Consider the following 7,683-nt stretch of genomic DNA (forward strand, 5'->3'; position numbering starts at 1 on the left):
GCCTTTGGGCCATTTGTAATCAAACTTTTTGGACTAAGGAAATTATTGGGCTTTAGGATAAGGCCCATGTGGGGGTTGGGCCTAATTTGGAAAATTAGGCCATAAGTGGGCCTCTGTGGCTCTATTGGTTTTGGGCCTTTTTTGTTTATGGAATTGGGCCTCGATTTTGGTTCAAGCTAGGTCAGGGGTAAAATGGTCATTTTACCCCAAGTATGGATTATGGTCCATAGATTGAAACCCAAGTGCTAATTGGGTGTTACTTTATTCTGATAGCTCGGGGAGTCGTCAGGGCAGTAGCTAGGGATTTCTACCAGTGAGCTTCAGCATTCAAGGTGGGTCTCCTCGTAGGTCTACGGGTTGAAGGCACCAATACCGACCCATTTGGTTTACGTATTATAGGAAGATCAAGGGGTGGCCCTTGAAATTTTGTATGAAAGACCAGGAGGCGGCTCCTAGAAATGTGTATGCAAGACCAGAGTCTGAACTCTAGCAGTTAATTAGTTAAGTAGTTGTAGATTGTATGCTAGTTGTCTTTGTGATGCTTACATGGAAGACCAGGAGGTGGCTCATGGAACTTGTCTGTAAGACCCAGGGTTTTGGCCCCAAGCCTGGCAAGGAAGACCATGATACGGCTCATAACATAATGACACGACTATGGTTGGCACATAACACTTTTTATTGATTGTTAAATATGTATGATATGTATGGCTCGTATGATATGTATGGTATGTGGTATTGGGGAACTCATTAAGCTTTGTGCTTACAATTTGTGGTTCATAATTTCATGTACTTCTGATTCGAAAGGGAAGGGTCTGATTTGATCACAGCGCATACACCTGTGTTTTTCCGCAATTTGTGATTTTGTGATTTTACTCTGATAATTGTTTTACTCTGAAATACCTTTAAATGTTTGAATAAGGATAAATGAATGTTTGAATATATATATATATATATATATATATATATATATATATATATATATATATATATATATATATCAAAAATGAAAACCTTACCCTATGATTTTATGGATGTTACATTTTGATGATAATTCTTTGCCAGATGGAGAGATAGCAACTAGATGGGATAAGTACCTTCCTCGGAAACTACATATTTTTCATTGGCGTTGTCCTCTAAATAGGTTTCCAACCGAGCTTAAATTTGTCTATAAAGATATTGACATTACTATGGTGGTTTGTCCATTGATGGTGCGTTTTCTTAAATTGTTTCTTTTGGAAATGGAGCAAGACTGTTATATCACTCAAAGATGGAATAATATTGCTTGGATATGGAATTGGAATCGCCCAATTATGGTTGGGACGATTTTTCTTACCTTGTTCAATTGATGAAGCTTCTTATTGATTTCAACACTTCCGTTTTCAGCAATAGATGGTTTTGGAATGCAGGGGGTGGTGACCTATTCACCGAGAATTATCGATCCCGTCTGTCATTAGTCATAATATGTGTAGTTTCTTCGACAATAGTTTTACCGAGTAATATATTTGTATCTTTCATGTTTTATTTTTGATGGCCATATATAGGGAGTTACAACCCCACAAAAAAGAGGGGTGGGATGATGTAAATGGAAAGAGGAAAAAAATGCCAACATGTGTACACGATTTGGTGATACTGTTCATCTTCTTCATTGTAATCAATATATGGTTAATATATATCATGCACCTTCTATGTAACTGTAAGATGAGATTGATTTAAAACCACTCTATAATCGAGTGTGATGAATGTATTTATAATTATAGATTACAACAGTACTCTCCTATAATTAAGGAGAGATAAATCAAACACAAATACATATAATTATTTAAATACATGATCATAATTATCTAATATTCCCCCTTAATCTAATCGGTGGCGGACCAAGACATAGCATCGCACGAAAATTTTCAAACTGAGAACTCGATAACCTTTTAGTAAATATATTTGCCACTTGAATCTTGGTGGAGACGAGCTTAGTGTAGAGCTTGCCGGAAGCAACAAGTTCTCTTACAAAGTGATAATCCAGATGAATGTGTTTGTCACGTTTATGTGAGATTGGATTTTGAGTCATAAACAAAGAACTCTTATTTTCACAAAGAAGTGTTGGGAGATCAGGTGGTAGAGCATGCAGTTCACACAAAAGGTGAGTGATCCATACAATTTCAGCAGTAGTATTTGCCATGACTCGATACTCCGACTCACAACTAGAACGAGAGATGGTGGATTGCTTTTTTGTACTCCAAGAGATCAATTTCCCCCCAGTACGATAGAGTAGACATAAGTAGAGTGACAAGTTTCGAAGCATCGTGCCCAATCGGCATCAGAATTGCCTAAAATAACATTGTTGTGTGGACGCTAAAATGTGAGACCAAAAGCAACCGTACCTTTAACATACCACAACATGCGCTTTAGAGATTGAAAATGAGAAATTGTTAGAGCATGCTGATATTGACTCACCTACTTAACAACATAGGAAAGGTCAGGTTTGGTGATTGTTAGATATTTAAGAGCACCAACAAGCGACCTGTACAGAGTAGGATCAGAAAAAAGAATCCCATCAGGATTTAAAGATTCATGAGGAGCAAGTGAGTGGAACCGACTTGCAATCAAGTAAATTAGATCTAGTGAGGACATCTTTAGCATACATAGACTGATTTAAGAACAAACCATCATCAATGTAGCTAACTTCAAATCTAAGAAAGTAGCTGAGATCTCCAAGATCTTTAATAGAAAACTCCCAATTTAATTTGGTGGTGAAGTTTGTAAGTATCGCTTTGTTATTGCTAGTTAGAATTAAATCATACATGTAAACAAGAAGATACATGATACATGAGTCTCATGAAAATACAAATAAAGATGTATATGCTCTACTACAGATAAACCCATTTGCAAGAAAAAAAAGAGCTAATTCGTTGGAACCATGCTCTAGGAGCTTTCTTTAGGCTATATAAGGCTTTGAATAACTTACATACATGATCAGGATAATGGATATCCTCAAAGCCATGTGGTTGCTCCATATAGACAATCCAATTAAGATGACCATGGAGAAAATCATTTTTAACGTCAAGTTGATGAAGGTGCCAATTATGTAGAATAGACAGAGAGAGAACAATGCCTTGACAACTGGGCTGAAGGTGTAAGAGTAATCAATATCTGTAACTTAAGAGAATCCCTGAGCAACTAGACAAGCTTTAAGTCGTTCTATAGAGCCATATGAATTGTATTTAGTATGAAAGACCCATTCGGAGCCAACAATATTGGAATCGATGGGTGGTGGTTGTCGAGGCCAACACAAATAATAACCCTAAATGTTACACACTAAAATAGTGTATAGTGGTAAAGGGATCGAATCCACGGAGATTGGTTCAATTTCTAACTCTATGAAAAATCTCTTTGTAAAAATACTTGTAAAATAACAATAAAAATAAAATGGGGGGTTTTGGTGTTTTGAAATACTTGAAGCTAACTAGAATTAACTATGATTTAAATAGACAATTGCAACAAAAATAAGAATTTGATGTAAAATCAATAAGGGAAAGATGGTTGACTTAAAGTTTTCTCACTTTGACTTTTGATGAACATATCATTAGAATTCAATGGTGCAATACTTGTTTTAAATCCTCAATTTGGCTATAGTAATCCAAGGAGCTTGAGATTACCTAGACTTTTCTTAATTGTTGAAATGGCTAGAGAAGCTCATAACAATTTCCTTAGTCAAAGTCACTAATTCCAAATAGCATGTAATTAGTGAAAGTCAACTAGCATTAAGAACCAAAAAGTCACCAAATCCAAGAGGGGTCAAATGCTTTCACCACCATGTTGGAGGAAATGTTTTTATGATTGTGTGAAGCTAAAACAACACAAAAATCATTTGTTGCTTGCTAATTTGAGGATCCTTTACTTAATCAAGAAATTAGCCAACTAATCACCACAAACACATTTAAACTCATGAACTAAAACATACAAGTAATGATAAGATGTTAAAACACAAAACATTCCCATAAAGATTCAAGAACATGTTCATGGATTCTTCAACATTCAACAAAAGTTCAAAGGATTAACCAAAAGTCAACCAAGATTAGTTTAGCCAAGCATGGCTAAACACAAAGAAATAAAGTTAGAGAAAATTGTACCAAACATTAAGCAAGAATCAAGAGGTAAAAATATGATGTTCTTCAAGGGTTCTTGGCCTTCAAAAGTCTCCAAAAATCCAGAGAGAATCTCCAAAAATCGGATGTGCAAGTGTATGCAAAAGATGGGCACCAACCTTCCTCAAATAGCTCAAAAGAAGGATTTCCGAAATTGCCCCTGCAGGGCCTTGCGCGACCCGCGTGCTGCTGCGCGGGTGGGTTGCGCGGGTGGTGCCTGACATGGGCTTCTTTGAGATTTTGGGCCTCTAGAGCATATCCCACTAGCCCAGATCGAATCCAATCACCTCCTAGCCCATTTTCTTCAAGTTTTTCTTCATTTAAAGCCCAATTTGACCTCTCTAAATCCTCCAAAGCTCGTGAACTCGCCCGATTAATAATTTTCATACGCTCGAATGTTCCCCCGCATCTTTCAAATTTAAAGCTCAATTCTTCCAAGCCTTCAAGCAATTGACAAGTCCACCCCATGAATCACCTTCATAGCCATCAAGCATGAAATCTCCAATTCCCTTCAAGCACAATCGCCTCGCAAGAGTGCCGCCCCGCTAGTTTCCAAGAAAATCTGCAATAATGCTCAAGAAACTAGAAAGTACCCCGAAATGGTCATAAAAATAACAAAAGGGAAAATATGCATGAAAGTTAACTAAAATGCGAATGAAATGTACTAAAATAAACTATAAAAATAAGTAAATAAAATGAAGCTATCAAATCACCCCAAGCTTAAACCTTACTTGTCCTCAAGTAAGACAAGACTAAATGAACTTGGAATGAACTACCCTAGAAATAAAAAGAATGGATAGAACCATGAAACCTGTTCGACGTTAGTCAACATGGTCAGAATTGATTTCGCTGCTATCTCACAACTTTTTCATCCGATGACAATGGAACCATAAACCACAGCCAGGACAACTCCTTTAGGTGAGTAAGGAGGGATGAGCAGTCGCAGCCTCAATGGAACATGTATACAATGAAGAACATCTGTAGTAGGGAGAAAGCAACTGGATGGGCTCGGGTGGAGCTCTTCTTTAAGTGTACACTCTGATCTCACATTTGCCGGTTTCTCTCATGTGTAACTAGGTTTAATCGCTCGGGCACCGTTGTAGGAATCAGTTCACTTAGTGTTGGCCCAAACCTCCCGTAGTATCCGACTCGACAGTCTCTCCAACATCACCAATTTGTGAGAAAGAAAAAAAATAACAATTCGATCTATATACAATAAAACAGATCTATACAAATGAATATCAAACATCGGGTGACCAAGATGTTGGGAAATTTGTTCAATAATTGAACCGGCCACCTATCTAAGATAGTTGCAACTGAAAATTTGCATGCTTCATTTTGTTTTTGTTTTTTTTGTTTTTTTTGTTTTTTTGTTTTTTTTTTTTGTAATTTGTAATGATAAAACCCTTTGACTCAAAATTTGGTTCCCAAAGGTGTGTAGGTGGAACCGAAAGGGTAATGATATAATCCGAATGGCCTAAGTGTGGAAATGACCATGTGTGGAGCATAAAGATGTAATGTAAGCTCCTTTTCAAACTTGTGGTTTTTCAAAGATAATGAAAATGTCCAAATGTGGACTAAAAGACTCTCTAAATTCTAAGAAAATCGCAAAAAGATATGGTGATGTAAAGAGACCGGATATGGATTCTACTCGGGGACAAGCACCAATGCTTCATCCTAACAGTTCAAACATGATCAAGTGTGATCCTCTCCGCGGTAGTGACCGCAAGGCTAAGAACATCCATTGCTATAGTATATCCTACAGTTGTTAGTATTGTATGCATAATTCTTCATGAAAACTACCTGTCCATGATCACTTACCCCTTTAAGCTACCAGCATCTGATCCCAAGTATGAAATCCCAAACTGCAGCTAGTGGTCCCGGTTCGATGGGTGAGATAGCAACAAGATCCTGGACCAATAATGATACAATAACTGTGAACCTGTTCCATGGCATCCAAGAGAGGTGAGAATAAACAGACAACAAAAATGCATGAATGCTAATGTCTTAAGCTAAATGTTATGCAAAAATAAAAAGTAGAAAAGAAGAAAATAAAATCTTTTTAAAATTTAATAAAAAAAAATGAATGCAAATTAACTTAAACGAATATGTTATGCAACCTAACTAAAAATGCATGAAAAAGAGTAAGAAAAAAAGGGAAATGCCCCACCCCAAGCTTAAGAACAAGCATTGTCCTCAATGCTTAAGGAAAGGGCGGAAAGGACCTAAATCGGAGGGTCGGGCGGCGGGAAATGTCTGTGGCGGTGGTTTCGTGAAATTATGACCTGTAGAACTCCGCCAATCTTGAATTTTCAAGGGAGGTGGGTGCTGGAAGGTTATATGAGAGGAATGGAGTGGGAGGTCAAGATGATTAAATGAAGAAGAAGAGAAGCTGAACATTTTAATCTATGAGTCAAAAAGGGTCAATTTCGGTCAATGTTGGTCAAGAAAAGTCAAAAGGTCAACTCATTAAAACCTTTGGTCAACACCTGGTCAAATAATAGCCAAAAATAGCCCAAATTGGCCAGCACAGTGCGCGGGTCGCGCAGTGTAGCACGCGGGTCGCGCAGACCTTGCAGTTAAGTCTTGGGCCAATGTCGCTTAGTCACACCTGGACGCGCAACCCACCCGCGCAACAGCACGCGGGTCGCGCAACCCCCTGATCCTGATCTTCATTTTTGCTTCATTTTTCTTCGTTTTTCACCCGTTCTCGCTTTGGAAGGCCCCAAAAACCTAGAAACTCTTGATTTCTTCAAAAACAATTCTTTTGAATCCCAAAAGCATCTTCAAAAGTCATTTATTCAAATTAAAAACACAAAAACACAATGCTTTCCAAAAATGCCATTCTTTAACGTCTTTGGCGAGACGCCTCCAAACTTCACTTTAACACTTTGGGGCGTCCAAATGGACGACATCTTGGACATTTGAATCAAAAACTTCATTGAATGGCTTCAATCGATGTCCATTAACCTTGTAAATTTTCCCCGTGTCGACATTTTTTAATTTCCACACCTCCATTGAGACTCTTTTCTTGTATTTGACTTTCTTTTTACGGGAGAACCATACCGGACTCAAACCTTTGATAATAGCAATCATCCAACCATATTCTTTCTTGTACTTGTTCATTAAGGTGACCAACTCTTCCTTCTTTGACATGGTTTTTGAGTAGGTGACCGGTTGGGCATCTTCTTTCTTGTGATACGTATCCTTTGAAGAGTCCGACAAATTTATCGCTTCCATCTCTTGTGGTTGGTCTACCAATGGAGTTAGTTTCTTAATGGTAGTGGGCGGCTCAACCTCTCTTTCATTAACCCCTATCACTTCCTCTATAGTTTCATTGTCAGCTTTTTCAATTTCTTCTTCTTCTTTGACAACCTCTTCCACTTCTACTTCTTCTTCCTCTTCTTCATATAACACTCTTGGGCCATCAAAAATTTTCTCATCATTCAAAGGAATGGAACATGCACTATGCGATGGGCTCTTTTCGGATGGTAATTTGTCTTGAGCTTCCATTAAACTAATTGATTGAGAAATTTGTGTT

The sequence above is a fragment of the Lactuca saligna genome, chromosome 1 (genome assembly GCF_052625555.1).
Source record: "Lactuca saligna cultivar CGN05327 chromosome 1, ASM5262555v1, whole genome shotgun sequence".
Classification (NCBI taxonomy): Eukaryota; Viridiplantae; Streptophyta; class Magnoliopsida; order Asterales; family Asteraceae; genus Lactuca; species Lactuca saligna.